The sequence below is a fragment of the Peromyscus eremicus genome, chromosome 5 (genome assembly GCF_949786415.1).
Source record: "Peromyscus eremicus chromosome 5, PerEre_H2_v1, whole genome shotgun sequence".
NCBI classification, from domain to species: Eukaryota; Metazoa; Chordata; class Mammalia; order Rodentia; family Cricetidae; genus Peromyscus; species Peromyscus eremicus.
This window is the reverse complement of record NC_081420.1, coordinates 60,806,263-60,823,083: the sequence shown is the minus strand read 5'-3', so window position 1 is coordinate 60,823,083 and position 16,821 is coordinate 60,806,263. Positions and strand designations below refer to the sequence as shown.

General features: G+C 39.1%; 1 protein-coding gene and 1 non-coding gene across 3 annotated transcripts in view; one reads left to right on the top strand and one right to left on the bottom strand.

Annotated features, from left to right (window-relative positions):
• The window catches only part of Usp6nl (USP6 N-terminal like), a 140,392-nt gene that overhangs the window by 40,302 nt on the left and 83,269 nt on the right, over positions 1–16,821 (top strand). The window lies entirely within an intron of this gene.
• LOC131912124 (U6 spliceosomal RNA) lies at positions 5,569–5,675 on the bottom strand. Its single transcript, XR_009379533.1, has one exon. It is a non-coding gene; the product is annotated as a U6 spliceosomal RNA (small nuclear RNA).

Here is a 16,821-nt window from a genome sequence, read left to right as displayed (position 1 = left end):
TGAAACTCTTAACTTGTTGAAAGGTTACCTTTGAATTGATTACATGCTTAAAATTGGTATGATAGATACCTGAAAGACTTTCTCTCAACAATCAGTAGCAGCAATGCTGAGTAGTGATGAGAATTCCCCATGTGGCAGCTATTAGCCTCATGTGGTTATTTCAGTAATTAAAATTGAATAAGACAAAAATATGTCAGTCCCTCAGTTACATTGCACAGTGTTCAGTAGCCACACTGCAGTCAGATGGCAGTGCATAGATGCTGTTTTCAGCTGCCTGCCTGGGTTTGCCTTTTGAGTTTAGTATTTACTAGATTTTGTGCCCTTGGGTAGGTTACTCAGTTTCTTGATATGCCTTAATTTCTTCTAGTGTAAAAGGGGACAGATGGTCTTTCGTGTGTTTGTTTATTTGTTTATTTATATTTTTGAGACGGGGGTTTCTGTGTAGCCCTGGCTGTCCTGGATCTCGCTCTATAGGCCAGGCTGGCCTGGAACTCACAGAGATCCACCTGCCTTTGCTTCCCAATTGCTGGGATTAAAGGCGTGCGCCACCACTGCCACCACCCAGCAGGACAGATGTTCTTAAACGGTTGTCAGTTGTGGGGAAAGTGAGTCAGTATTTGTAAAGTGCTTAGAGCAGCACCTGGCAAGTGGTAAACAAATGTTTGTTAAATAAACAAATGTTTGTTAAGTAATCAACATTCAGATTTACTATATTTTATGATTTATTGTTGGGTAATCTTTCTGTCGTCCTCTATTTTCTGTTGACTTTTAAAGAAAAGCTAAGTGTATTTTTTATTTTCACATTTGTCCTAATTTCGAATACTATTTCTGCCCATACTTTACACACTTACTGTGCACATTGAGGCCTCTGGGCAGAGCATGGCCTTTGTCAGCTTGTGCCTGCAGTTGCTCATAACTGCCTTTGTTGAAAAATATTGAATGCTGATGATTTCCCTCTTTAGATGGTGTGTAGACACCTTTAGAATGTGCATCTTAGGCACGTAGTAAATGTTCAGGGTGTGCTTGTTGAATAGAACCATTTGGTTTTGAAAGGTAACTAGAATTTCTACTAATATCAAAACTTTTTGTTCAGGTACTCTCTGAAGTGACTGACAGGAACCCCAGACCCATTCCACCATCTGTGATGGCAGTCTCTGAAAGTGCTCTGAGCGTATCTCTGCTTCTGTCTATGTGTCTCTGTGGATAGGAGTGAGATCATTTCTGTTTGTTACCATTCACTACTCTGCAATACCATGACATGCAAATCACTGTTGTTAGCACCTCCAGATGACACTTTAATACAGGATTCTGGTCCTGGCTTCTCGATTCTTAAATTATCTCCTGTGTTTGTCCTGATTGTACTCAAACACTTACCCCACAGGAAAACATAGTCAATATCAAAATGAAAGCATGCCACTTAATGTAGCAAACAAGGTTTGATTTAGGGTTATTGAATCCACGTGGGAAAAAAACCCCCATAAAATTAATTTGTAGGCTGATGTTTGCCTGTGGTGTATGGTACAGCACATCCACTTATTAATGTAACAGTACATAATAGTGTTGATAGTTGCATTGAGATAGCTTGTATAATCAGATATACATTTTGTGTGCTACCTTACATTATGCTTGTGAAGAGTGGATTATTACAAAACTGCAGATACACATCAAATGTATGGTTTTGCATATGAAGACACTTGGACCTTGGAGACACTGAAAGTATCTGTGCTCTTTTGGGTTTTGTCAGGGTGGATGGAGTAGGAATTAGCTGGGCATGGAAGAACAGAGATATCCAGCTTCATTCGGAATGATTTAGAGTAGCTTTTTGAGCATATGTCCACACACTACCTTATAACATGTATATTTATAATATTTTGAGTACTATTTTTTTATTAAGCCATGACCTTGAGTTTTGGAGAAACTTAATTTCAAGAATGTAGTAATCCATACCTGAGCTTGCTTGGTGGTCACTTCCCTATAGTTTATCATCAGTGATGAATGCACATACAAATAACAGATAATTGGTAAATGTAATCAGTTGCCTAAGTACTGAGAGCATTCAGTTCTTAGTATTACTTTATTACTGAAACAGACTGCCCACTAGACATTATGAACATCCTCCAGAGAGTAATTTGGGTTGCAATGAGTTATTTTATTTAGATTGGTGCTTGGAATTAAATGTTTGTTTGTACCACTATCATAATATAATTTAAATGTCATTTAAACGTGCTGAAGCATCTTCATTCAAGTAACTTGTTACTCTTTGAAAATGGGCTGCTTGAGTATTGTTTCTCTCCCGTTTGGCAGACACCAGATGCAGTGATTAATAAAGGTCATTATGCTACTTAGTCATGGAGAGCTTTAATGATGATTCCCTGAACATCTGCTGGCTTCATCACTGAGTTACCAGAAGCATGAACAAATTATAGATGCTGTGTCTTCAAAATATGGCTTAGACTAATGAAAGTATTTCTTAAGAATGTTTGACTATTCCTTGCAGTTTTAAATAATTCTGTGAAGCTCTTATCTTTCTGTAAAGCAAACAATCCAAAATGTCAACGAAGCAGTAGTGTTCTGGAGCAGTGGTTCTGACGGTCCCTGCTTCCTGCTTCAGGTTTCTCTCTCCTTGGCTGGGTGTGTCTGTGTATGCCTGGTGGGCAGCTGTGCTCGCCTGTGTGCTGATTACCACGAGAAACCTGCATTGGAAAAGAGAAGTGTGGAGTATGACTGAAGCAAGGAAAGGAAGAGACCTTACTGTAGCGGAGTCCCTTGCACCGCAGTTCTGTTTGTGGACTGAGAGGAGTGCAAATTGGACAGATGCAGCAGAGGTGCTAGAGCAGTGCCCATAGCTGCTAACTCCTGAGAAGAAGCTTGGTGTCAGAAGTGTGAGAACGATGTGTAGTGTTAGAATTGCACAGAGATGCACGAAACTTTTATCACGGTGAACAGCTCAAACTGTACAGGTAGTTGGATTCAGTAGCACGGTTACCGTGGCTTTGAGTAACCAACTCTTTTTACAGTCAGTCTTTGCCCTCGTGAGTGTGCACTTGTAGTGGGTAGCCATTCCAGCTTTGATCTGGAAGTTCCAACCCCCATTGAGACTTCGGCAACTGTCACGCCTACAATAATAATTTCACCAATATGCACTAGCTGCTGTGTTTGCATCCTTTGGTCCAAAAGTCATCAGAAGGAAAAAGAAAAACAAGAAGTCTGGAGTGGGTGATGCGTGTGTAAGGAAAGCCAGTGCTTTCTCTTAAACCGCCCACCACCACCACGTGATCACCACTTCAAGCTGTTAGGGAGACTGCTGTGTGTTGTTTTTTTTTAAACCTTGCAGCATTTTTGTTAAAATGATTTGGGGTCTTACTAGCAGAGACATTATGTGAATATTGGAAAGGAACCTGCAGTGTTTGACAATTCAGGTACACACGAATGAAATGTCATTTCCCTGAGACCAATGACCGTTAAAAAATGTGAGTGATGTTCAGTGCGATTGTGTGTTATAGGTAAGAGAACAAGTAAGAGAACAACTTTAATTTTTTATTTTAAACTTACTTATTGTGTGTGTCTCTGTGTCTGTGTGTGAGTGCATGTGTGCATGGACCACAGTGAGTGTGTGGAGATAGAGGATACCTTTTCAGGAGTTGGCTCTTTCCTTCCACCTTGCTCAGGCAGGACTCTTCCTGTTCTTGCAGTCACTCCAGGCTAGCTGGCCCATGAGTTTCTGGTCGATTCTACAGCTTCCACCTCCAGTCTCTCCTTAGAACTGCTGGGATATGTATGCCACTGCATCTGGTTCCGAACATGGGCTCTAGGGATCAAACTCAGGTCATGAGGCTTGTGTGGCAAACACCTTTACCTACTGCGTTGTCTGCCTGGCTCCTGGTAAATGGTTTTTAGTCTTTCTTTGTTTCATCTGGATTACCTATTCCAGTCTATGGCTCAGTGTTGTAAAGAAGTCATTATTCCTTCTGTGTGTGCACAGTATGCAGTGAGGCCCTCACTGTAGCGTTGTTTGGGCCAACCACACTGCTGTACTAGAGACTGCCAGGAGAAGAGATGTTTATGCACTATAATATATCCCCACAGTGAGTACAGTGCAGTGCCCTGAACAGACCTGGAAAAGAAATTGAAAAGTTGTGAAAGAACATGGATAATACAATTCTTTGCATGCCTTCTTATGAGTATGTTTATATATCATTCATGTGTGAATATGATATGGTTATATATGTTTGGAATGTGCAGAGGAGAAAGAAGTTTTGAAAATACCATTAACCCTGGGGAGTAGGATTGAGAAAGGGAGGAGAGGAATGAGATTGTACTTTATTTTTTAATTAAAAAAATTGAGATTATAATTTGATTACAACATTTCTCCCTCCCCTCTCCTCCCTCCCCCTCTCCTCCCCTCCCCTCTCCTCCCTCCCCCTCCCCTCCCTTCCCCTCCTCTCCTCTCCTCTCCCTACTTTCCTTCAAATTTATGGCCTCTTTTTTTTTTTTAACTAAATGTTATTGCATGTATATAACTGTATGACCATATATTTTCCCAGATATAACCTGTTCAGTCCATATAATGCTACCTGTATGTATGTTTCCAGGGCTGTTTGGCACCAGAAAACCAATTGGTGTATTTTCCCTGAGGAGGACCGCCTCAGCTCTTCCCAGCTTTCCTCAGTAGCCTGTAGTTCTTTGTGTATGGTTGAGGTCTCATGGGCTTTTCTCCATCCAGTCTGGCATAGTCATTGATGTCATCCTCATTCAGCTCACAGTCATGTTGGTAAGACTTCATGGGTGGCTGACATGACTGGGAGACACAGTGTCCCAGCAAGCTCCCTGATCCTCTGGCTTCTACAGTCTTTTCACATACACCCCCACACCCCATTTGCCATGTTCCCTGAACGTTAGATAAGGTAGTGTTTTGTAGATGTATCCATTGGGCCTGGGCTCTGCAACTCTGCACATTGATTGGTTGTGGTTTTCTGTTGTGGTCTCCATCTGTAGCAGTGAGAAGTTTCCTTGATGAGGCTGAAGACTACACTATTCCGTGGGTATAAGGACAAATGTTTATAGACTGTTGTTAGGGATTATTAGTAAATTAGTGGTTGTAGATTCTCTTCCAATAACCAAGACTTCACAAGCACTGAAGAGTTAGCTGGGTTTCTAGGACCAGACATGGTCTCCCTCTTGTAGAGCAGGTCCTAAGTCCACTTAGAGAGCTGTTGGTTACCACCAAGGCATGCTGCCACTGCTGCATCCTCAGGGCTACCAGAGATTGCACTTTTCTTGATAGATCTCTGCATGACTTGACTATCTTAAAAGAATGTATTAGCTGTTGGATTAGAAAACTAAGTATTCTGCAGTCTGAGTTTTAGAAACATTTATTTATTTGCTTTTTTATTTGGGTGTACATGGTTTACATATGGAGGTCAGAGAGCAGTTTGCCCAAGTTGGCCCTCTCTCCCTACCATGTGGATTCTGGGGACCCAAGTTCAGGTCTTCAGGCTTGGTGGCAAGCACCTGTACTTGATGAGCCATTTCACTGGCTCCAATGTGATTTCTTTTTCTTTTTTCTCTTTTAATATGGAACGCTTCATGAATTTATATGTCACCTGTGGGGAGGGGCCCTGCAAATTTTCTCTTATCATTCCAATTTTAGTGATGTGCTGCCAGTGTGATCATCAATGTGACTTTAACGATATTTTTACCATTTTTAATTATGTAGGTGTGTGTCTTCATGTAGGGGTGTACATGTGAGTTGAGTGCTGGTGCCTGCAGAGGCCAGAAGTGTCAGATACCCAAAGCTGTAGTTACAGCTGGTTATGAGCTGGGATCCCAACTTGTTTGTAAGAACAGCAAGTACTGTGATTTTTTTTTTAAATGTATGAAGCACAAGCTTTTTAAAAAATATTTTTATCTTATATGTCTGAGGGTTTTATATATGTCTGTGCACCACATGCGTGCTTATTGCCTGAGGAGGTCAGAAGAAGGCTTTAGATCCCTGGAACTGGAATTAAGGATGATTGTGAGCTCCTGTGTAGGTCCTGGAACTTGAACTTGGGTCTTCTGGAAGAGCAGCTAGTGCTCTTACCCACTGAGCCATCTCTCCAGACCCTATTTTAAGAATTCTTGGTGAAATTACTTGAAATTTTATTTTAGTATCCTACCATATAGAGTACAATATTTTCCCTAGACTGTAATCAAAGTACATGTAGTTTAAGTGGTTCCTTCCTTCCTTCCTTCCTTCCTTCCTTCCTTCCTTCCTTCCTTCCTTCCTGTTTTCTTTCTTTCTCTTTGAGACAGGGTTTCTCTGTGTAGCCCTGGCTGTCCTGGATCTTGCTTTGTAGACCAGGCTGGTTTCGAACTCACTGAGATCCACTTGCCTCTGTCTCCCAAGTGCTGGGATTGAAGGTGCGTTATCACCGCCTGGCAGTTTTTATTTCTTTTATAGTTAATTTTTTTCCTGACTTTTTAAAAAATTATTTTTAATTACATGTATGTCTCTGTGTAGGTTTGTATACTTAAGTGCAGGTGCCCAAGGAAGCCAGAGGTATCAGATCCCCGTAGAGCTGGAGTTACAGGTGATTGTGAGCTGGCCAATGTAATGTGGTTGCTGGGAACTGAATTCTGGTCCCCTGGAAGAACTGCAAGGACCAAGCCATCTCTCCAGCTCCTATTTTCTGACTTTTTAGGCAAGCTATTATTTTCTATACCTATTTTAGTATATGTTCTCCATCTCTAATTTTCTGTGTCTAGTCTTTCTTTAGCTTGGAATGAAAGCAACCATCAACTTGCTCTTAATTGTTTGTGAAAGTCATTCTGAATGAAAATGGATAAATTAGCTTTGAGTGAAGGTTTTGAGAGTTGTTTTTGGATAATGACCTTTCTTGCTATTTGAAATCTACTTTGTACTTTTTAGAAGCCTTTCCCCCTCCTTCTTTGTTAGCCTCGGGCCTCTGCTTCTTTGTTATTTGAGACAGCTTGATAAGTGAAGGGTTGGAACCTTCGAAACAAACTTAGGAACCTTAAAAACAAACAAACAAACAAACAAACAATAGATAACCCAGCAGTGTGTCTTCCTCTTTTAGAGACAGTTGCTGCGATGCTGTGGGAAGGGGGCAGGTATTTTAGGACCAAGTTATACATGAAGAAAGACCCTATATATTAAGTAGTTGGATCTTCTCTCTGTTCCTCAAGGTAAGAAGATTCTTGGGGGTGTGGAGAAGGTGCTAATGAATCTTGTTATGGTGCACCTGGAATATACAAAATACACTAGGTATAAAATGAAAGTTGCTGTTTGTAGACGAATTTCTAAACAGTCTTATTAAATAAAAAACCACGAAGCCAAATATAGGGGTGAAAGCCTTAGAGATCAGGGAAATAGTGATAGCCACCACCCTTACCTCTCCAGCTCTGCAGCTACCAAACGTGCGTTATTTCCTATCTACCCGCACCTTTATTGCCTTGCAGTTCTGCCCTCTCATTGGCTCTTAGCCCAGCTACCTCACTTCCTTGTTACTGCCTGTCTATACAGACCTCCAGGTCTCTATGGTTGGTACTGGGATTAAAGGCGTGTGTCACCATGCTTGGCTGTTCCCTAGTGTGTCCTTTAACACACAGAGACCCTGCCTGCCAAGTGATCGGATTAAGGGCGTGTGCTACCACTGCCTGACTTGTGTTAATGGCTTGCTGTTTCCTCTGATCTCCAGGCAAACTTTATTTATTAACATATAAATAAGATATCACCACATTTCAGCACAAATAAAATATCACCACAGCTGTTATTGAGTTTAAAAATGTCCTTAGGCTATATCCTTTTTTATGGTGTTTTTGAAATTTGAATTTGTTTTGTTTTGAGACAGGTCTGTGTAGCAGTCCTGCTCTGTAGACCAGGTTGGCCCTAAATTGAAAAAAAGATCTTTCTATTTCGGCCTCCTGAATACTGGGCTTAAAGATGGGCACCCATGTCCAGCCTGACATTCTAATTCTTCAGCCTTAGAGAAGTAGAAATTGTTATTTGGGTCAGTAAGTAACTTAAATATGCTGAAGCATTAATATTTTAAACCTGTAATTTCTAGAAACTTCTCTAACTCAGTTTGTGTGTTTTAGTGTATTGTAAACAGAATATATCTATATTGGTATATATATTCATATATACACACATGCTCACACACAGAGTATATCTATATTGGTATATGTATGTACATACACACAGTATATCTATATAGGTATATGTATGCATATATACACAAATGCACACACAGTATATCTATATTGGTCTATGTATGCATATATACACTCATGGGCATACACACACACATACACACACAAACACACACAGAGTCTGTGGTTTTAGACAGAATACCTTCATTACTTGAACTTCTAATTTAGGAATTTTAACAGCCTTAATTGGTTAGTATTGGCTTTTCTATAATTCTTTTCCCCTAAAAGTGTTTTTATAAAAAATTAAATTGTGTTAGTATTTGAACTAAGTATGTCATGTAGAGAATTATAAAACATTTCCTAATATTAGGCAAAATAAGTTATGCTTAAATGTAAACATTGTACTTTGAATTTGAACATTGGCAAAAAACTCTGGGAAAGCAATCCTCATGTTTGCCCTTCTTTGTACAAGAGGAGAGTGAATCCGTTTGAGATTTGAAAATACAGATTAAGTATGATACTTTCAGTTTGAGTAGCATTAAATGGCAGGTTTGCTTATAGCAAGTTAGCTGAAGTGCATCAGTGTGGTGACCCATAGGGCAGGAGTTGCTGGAGGACGAGGTACACTGGGGCTTGATTTTGAGCTGCACGGGTGGAGAGGGGTAGCATGCAGTGATCAGAGGGCCAGATTGTCTTGTCTCGACACGTAGAGATTTCTATTACAAGTGTCCAGGTACAAACGCAGAAAACTACAAGGAATGAGCTCACTTTCAAGGGTGTGCCTTCCAGTTCTGTTTATCTGCAAGTGTCTTTTCCTTAAATTTGGAGGGATGTTCTTAAAATTAGCTGAAATGTTGAGGTGTGCTAGTAATTCTCTTTCAGTATTTTAAGGTTGTTATTTCACTGTCTTTTTTCATAGGTTTTGTTTAGGAATTTTATTTTTGCTTATTGAAAGCTTATCTGGCCTTTTCTCTGACTGCTTTTTAAGATTTATTCTTTGCCCTTTAATTTTTGCAAGTTTTTCTCCTAAGTGCCCACAGTTCTTAATATTAATGGTATTGTCCTCTGAGGTTTTTTATTACTTCTTCAAAAACTGCATCTCCATTGTCTTCTGGGGCTCTAATAGTAAGTGTGTTGTACTATTTCCTTGAGTTTTAAATGTCGCCTGTGCCCTTGTATCCCTTTCCTTTTTCTTCTTCCTTCAGTCTATGTTTTCAGATTTGTCTAAAGAGTTGACCTTCTCTTCCATTGTATCGAATCTGGTGTCAAATGGATTTTTAATTTTAGTGATTGTATTGAATCTGATTCTTGAAAAAAAAACTTACTTGGTGTCGGTCCCCCCACTTCCTTCCTCTTGTTTTTTCTCATTCCCTTCCTCCTCCCTTGATTGACAGACATCATGGATTTATCTTATTCTGTGAGCAATCTAATGCTAATTACTAGAGTTGATTAATGAGTGGATGGAGGTGTAGTCTCTTAACATTGATTTTATAAACGAGTAATCTATTCTTTCTGGTATTCTTGTCCAAATCACATTTCCTTTAGTCCCATACAAGGAAACATAGAAATCCAAGTTAATTAGAGAAATGTTATTCTAAATAAAATCTTGGATTCAAATGTTGGTTATTATTGGCAAGCCATGTATGACATACCTCCAACATGATCTCAGCAGATTATACTGGGCAATATTGTACCTTTGTTTTGAATTCAACAAATGTTTGAATTCTATGGCCAGAATATGATTGTGGGCTTATATAATAGTGAGACAAATAAAAAAATGCAAGGGATGATTGAAAAGAACACAAAAGATTAGTGAGAAATTTTGTGCACAGGTGTGAAGGGGGAAAATTGTTAAAGTGACACTAAGCTTTTGAGTTTAAAGCTTAGGATGCTAATGGTATTGGTGGAATAGGTAAACGAGGAGGCGTGTTTGGCATTATGAATTTTCTGCAGGATGTAAATTGTGTTATCCCAATATTCTCATCCAAAAAAGTATTAGTTAACTTTACCAAGCCCGTGGTTGCAGCTAGTTATATGGGATGTAAAATGCCATGGCACCATATCCACAGGGAGTATTGTAAGGGTTTGTCTTTAAACCATATAGTTATTATACACATGGCAAAATTATGACCATGGTTAGAACAGAATTCAGCACACAGCAGCATTATTTCCTTCATTTGAAGAGGGTTAGACATCACAGGATTTATGGTAGTGTCCCTCTATAGTTTTGAGCTATGCACTTAAGGCTGACTCATTCTGACTCACTTGTTTAAATTCACTGTCTTTCAAAAACTCTTTCATTCTGTTTTCGGTTTTTTCGAGGTTTTCTTTCTTCCCAGTGAATAGAATCATTGTAGAAAGTCTCACATTGCTGAACATAGTCTTTGTTTTGTTTTTTTTTTTAGTGTGTATATGCCATGCTTCTACGTACATTGAAAGCCTTTACACATAGTGTCTTGCATTTTGCTCTTTTAGTCATGGCAGGAAGTATAGTCTAGTGAGAGCTAGTAGTGTATGTGAATAGTGAAACAACAGACTCCTATTAATCTCAAGTGAGACAAGAGACTCCTGTTAATTGAATGAACATATAAGCACTGCATTATTTAGTGAAAACGTACATCCCTTACATAAGGAATGTGCTAAATTTAATTGTAGCTACTTAGTGTCTATTCTAGGAAGTACAATCAGGCTGAGTGTCTCAGTTCAGTAAAATAATCATGCTGGCACAGCTATTTCAAAGAACATTTGATCAAATAAAACTTCAAGAAAGGAATGTGAACACTTCTCAAACTATGATGGGATCTGAGTTAAGATCCTGGGTACATAAGCCTTACATAGTCTGCTGTAGAGATCAGTGTCTTTGTTAGGCTACTGATTGACACTTAACATGTAGTTAATTGGCTAGGACTTGGCATCAGAAGGGCCAGAATCTGACCCCTTAAGAGCTATGTACTGTTAACCTCTCAAGTCTGTTTTTGGCATGGTACTTGTGTCACCAGGTTGTGATTAGTCATTCTGTAACTTTATTGAGCACTAATTAGGTGTCAGGGTCCTGTTCCAGGATCTGGTTAGACTAGCAAATAAAATGCTGCACACTGAGCAGTGAGTCTAGAAGAGGAGGTTGAAAATAAACAGCACACAAAGAAAGTGATGGTGAATTCAGAATTTTCTGTGAAGAGAGACGCGGGGTGTCATACGACAGACATATCCCCGAGGAAACGGCTGTTAGGTTGAAATTGGAAAAGTGGTCAGCCATAGTGAATTTCACAAGGAACAGAAGGTGACCGGCTCCTAGGCATGAAGGTGAAATCACCTCATGGACTATCACTTAAGTAAAAGCTTGAGGAAGCAAATGGCCTCCAAAGTCGGTGCCATGAGCGGTGCAGTGAAAGCAGGCCCTGTTTGTACTGCTCATTGTTATCCAGTTCTTTGCATGTATAACAGTCTAGAGGTGGCATATTAGAAGGTACATTCTTGAAAATATGAAGTTGGGGTATAGTAAAGCAAAATTTAAAATGCCCAGTGATTGTCAGAGCTTTTTTTTCTTCAGGTTTATTGTTGTGTAATTTATATAAAATAAGGTCCGTCCATTTAAAGTACAGTTCAATGATTTTTGGTAATTTTATAGTCACATAATCACCATCACTTTCTGATATAGAAAAATTCATCAAGAATCTTAAACATTCTTGTTTTCTTGTGCAGTGTGCTCTGACAGCCTCAGGCACCCACTGCTGCACTTTCTGACACTAATTCTGTGTTCTCTAGAGTTTCGTATAAATGGGTTTACACAGTATGAGGTCTTCGGGTTTGAAATTGGTGTCAGTCTGCTATTGGTAGTTCTCTTCTTTTTTTTTTTGAGCAGCATTCCAATTCCAATGAATTGACCACAATTTGCCAATCTGTTCACCAGCTGACATTTAGATCATTCCTAGTTTTGGACTGTCTGAGTGTTCACACAGTCTTTATAAATATGTTTTCATTTCTTTGGGATAAGTACTTGGCAATGAGATGCTGGGTAGTGTAGCAAAGTTTATCGTTAACATGTATGATTCCTCTCTGTGATGTGGCTGAATCATTGTGTCTTTGCACCACTACTTTCTGAGAGTTCTAGGTGCTCCTCAGTGTTGTCAGCACCTCAGTCTGTCATTCCTTTGACTTTAGAGCAGATAAATCATTGCAGTTTGATTTGCCTCCCTCTGATGATGAGTGATGCTGTCTTTGCGTATATAGTTCTTGGCCATCCAGATGTTTTCTTTTGTGATGTGTCTGTTCAAACACATTTTTGCCTATTAAAAAACACCAACCTATTATCTTTTTATATATGGAGTTGTAAAATTTTTTATATATGAGTAGAAATAAGCTTTTTATCAGATAGCAGATGTCTTACAAATGTCTTTTTCCAGTGTTTGTTTGCCTTTCATTTTTTATAGTATTTCTAACAGAATAGGAGTTTCAATATTTTAGAGAGATTTTTTTATATCTTATGTCTCTGAATGCTTTGCTTGATGTATATATATTCTGTGTACCTGGTGCTCTTGGAGGCCAGAAGAGGGCATTGAATTCTCTGGAACTGGAGTTACAAACCATTGAAATTTGCCTATCCCAGTGCTATAAAGATACAAATTTGGTAATTTTTGTTCTTGTGTATAGATCTGTGATTTATTGCAAATTAATTCTTGTGTACTGTGAAAAGTAATAGCCAAGTTATTTTTCCCTAATAGAGATAACCTGTTTATTCCAGAACCATTTGTTTAAGTGATTGTCATTTCCCTGTTCAGTTACTCTTGACATCTTTCAGTCTATGAAATCTTGTTATTATTTATAACCCTCTTTTTTTTCCCCAGTAAGAATTTGAGCCTGACAGCAGAACTTAATTATACACGTATAAATCCATTTAAGTATGTATGTTAGGAGGTTATGGGGACAATGAAAGCGATTGCTTTTCAAGGACAATTCCAGCTACCAAGTTATTTGTTAGTAAGGTAAAAATGATAGCAATGACAACTTCTTATATTTTCAAGGGAAGAGAAGTTTATGTGCCAATAGTGGTATATGCCTGTCTTTAGGAAAGTGCACTAGAGTTATAGTAGAGCAAATTGGGGCTGGATTATACTCATAGGCTAGAAGAATCAGAAGAGAATCTACAGCCACAACTTAGTTCTGTGAGAAGGAAAAGGTTAAGGGATATACAGACAATAAAGTGACTTTGGGGGCTTCTTGAGTTTGCACTGTAAAGGGTGTTGTTGGGAGGTGGAAGAGAGAGCTTCTAACCAGTAAGAAGTGAGAGAATGAGAAGGGCTAGGGAGATAGTTCAGGACTGGAGTTTAATTCCCAGAACCCACGTAAGAATCCACATGACGACATTCATAATCCCAGCGCTAGGGAGGTGGAGAGAAGCTGATCTCTGGGGCTTGCTAGCTTTATGAGCCCAAGACCTAGTGAGAAACCCTGTCGCAAAAAACAAGGCTGCTAGGCTGCATGTAACTCAATGTGGGTAAGATGTTGCCAAGCCAGACAACCCAGGTTTGATCCCCAGAACCTGCATGGTAGGAGAGAACCAATTATCCTTTGACGTCTATATATAGGCTGGGGTACATGTCCCTACAGACTCATCTACCCACAAGTAAATGATAAATATCTTTGAAAAATTTAAAAATATTTTTAGAAAGTTTTGTTATTCCTTTATTAAATGAAAATATTTCTTAGGAAAATTTTCAGGCATAATAGACATGAACTAACTAAAGTGACCATTTTTCGCTGGGCGGTGGTGGCACATGCCTTTAATCTCCCAGCATTTGGGAGGCAAAGCCAGGTGGATCTCTGTGAGTTCAAGGCCAGCCTGGTCTACAGAGCAAGATCCAGGACAGGCACCAAAACTACACAGAGAAACCCTGTCTTGGAAAAAAACAAAAAACAAAAAAAACCCATTTTTCTATTTTTTCATATATATATATTACACACACACACACACACACACACACACACACACACACACTGAAAGAACAGGCAGCCTAAGGAACTGCTGATGATATTTGGAGTGTTAGCAGGTATTTAATAGAGTCTTCTATGTACCTGCTGTAATCTAGACGAATAAATGATGATGGAGAAAATGTCATGTAGGGATCATATAATTAATTGATAGACCTTATTTAATTTATTGTTTTCAGTCAGAGTCAAGGTATTAGCTAGTGTGTCTTAGGGTTTTAGATTATTCAACGGTCTTTTGGTGACTAGGATGAAAATTTAGTTATAATTGGATTTATGAAGGGAATGGAGAAAGTATAGTTGATAGAGACAAAGTGTGGATATGAAATTTAGATTTACACAGATCTTTACAGACTAGAATCATGGACGATGATGAAAAAAACATTTAATTAAAAATGATACATTATCAAGTTCTGTATTGAGATGGAGAAAATTGCTAAGGGGACTGAGAGATTTTAATTAAGTCAATGCTAATATATCCATAATCACCTTGCGAGCCAAGAACTGGAGGGTGAGGTGATGCCTGTAGATTCAGGAAAGTCTAGTGCTGAGCACACTTGATTGAGCCTCTTCTTGGGTATCACACTAAATTTGGAGAGTTAAGTTTTAAAGAGGACTTTACTAACTGTCATGTGTTGAGCAGTGTGAGAACATGTCAGTGGTTTGTATTTATAGGGCTGTCATGTGAAAAAGCCTAATTTTGTTTTGGACAAAAAGGAAGACATTTCTAATAATAGCAAGAACGTTTCAAGCTGGAATGGGCTGACCTGTGAGCTTGTGAGATTTTCATCTCTGGAAGCACTGGAGGAGAAACTGAGTGACCTAGTGAGAGATCTTTCAGGGATATTCATGTGAGGTTGAGCTTTAAAGTCCAATCCTTTAAACTTAAATAAATAAAAATAAAAAAGTTTAGCTTACTTAGTTAAAACTCTATAGTCAATTTTATCAGTCAGTCATGATTTTGGTAATAAGTACCTTATATGTACATAGCACTTAAAAGCTTTCAGATGCTTCAATGAGTCTAAATGTGAGCTTCACAGGAATTTTATGAGCTCGCAAGATTATTATTTTATAATTAATAGGCAGCTGTAGCTTAATGAGTGTGGATTCTGGATTCCAACTGTCTGTGTTCAGACCCTGCTCTGCCACCTGATGTGGGAGACATGTGGAAACTTGAGAGTATATGCAACTCATATGCAACTTAAAAATTGTGACTACAGTATAGGGTTGTTTGAGTTAACAGGTGATAGAATGCTTGAAAATCTGTTTAGAGTATTATAACATGCTCTAAATGTTACCTGGCATACTCTCGACAGTAAATGTTTCTTCATCTGACTTCTTTTTTCTTACAATTGAAGAGACTCAAGCTCTGGCAAGCTGTGACTTGCCCAGGCTGACATCAGTGAGTAGCCGAGAAAAGGTTATTTAGAGTACTGTTGAACTGGACAAAAGCAAATGAAAAAATGGAGTAAAATTTTTGGTAGGTGGATTAATTTTCTGGAACAGAATTGGTTTGGTAAAGAAATAGACTGTTGTGAAACTCTTGACTTTAGATTTTAGGAGAGCTGAATTTTTTAAATGTTTACTGATATCCATGCATTCTGTACATAATTCCACAGGAAAGCCCTTTCTACAGCATGTTGTAATAGAAGATAACCACATTTTCCAAAAGATTATAGTGCTCGATAGCATTTAAAAGGAAGTAACTTCAGTTTCTGTTGGCATTCCTGTGCACTTGTGGTATGAGATCAGCCTGAGCTTCTGGTTTCTGGAGCAAATGGGCCAGAGGTCAGGCAAAAGTCAAAAGATGCTTGTTCATGATATTGAAATAACAGAGTGTGTTCACATTGAGATTTTGTTTAACTTTAGATAAGCTATGTAGTTGGTAGCTGTTCTAGCTTTGACCTTGAAACACTGCCCCAAGTGTGGCAGTAAGTAACTGCCACACCTGCCTATGACCTGCCCCTGGGATGTGGCCAAGAGGAGACCCCTTAAGACCTGAGATACGTACGTGTTCGCTTTCTTAGCTCCTCATGGTCCTGGATGCTGGATTTGCAGACAAAGTTAGAGTTCCCCAGAGAACTACGCTGGACTGTACCTCATCTTTCTTGGATCCTATAATCGACCCCTTATTGGTTGTAAGTTACCCCGGAAATAAACCTCTTTTAATTACCAGATAAACTACGTGGAATTGCCTCATTGCTATAAAGCTCCTCTTCAGATTAAGTTACCAACTGCTTAATAGTTCTCTCCAAGTAAGAAACAGTTGGTATTATGTAGTAACCTGGTGTCCCCCATAGATTGTATTGTGTTTTGAGAATAGCCCCCAATGCCTTTCATTGCTGATAAAGTCTGTGGTAAGTACCTTTCTTAGGGGAAGGGCATGTTCATTGGTGGTAAGCATCTTGAGGCAGGTATCTGCCTTCCACATGGGGAGTTTGTGAAATTATCAACTGTGGATCATACCCCACTCGATTGACTCTATTAAAATCATGTAGAGGCTATAGAGATGGCTCAAGTGATAAATCACTTGCTGTGCAGCCGTGAGGACTTGAGTCCAGATTCCCAGGGACCAGAGTCAGGAAGACAGAGCAAGACACTAATTGGACAGCGGTCTAGTCAGATTGGTGAGCTCCAGGTTCAGCTCGAGACCTTGTCTCAAAAAAATAAAGTGACAGGTGA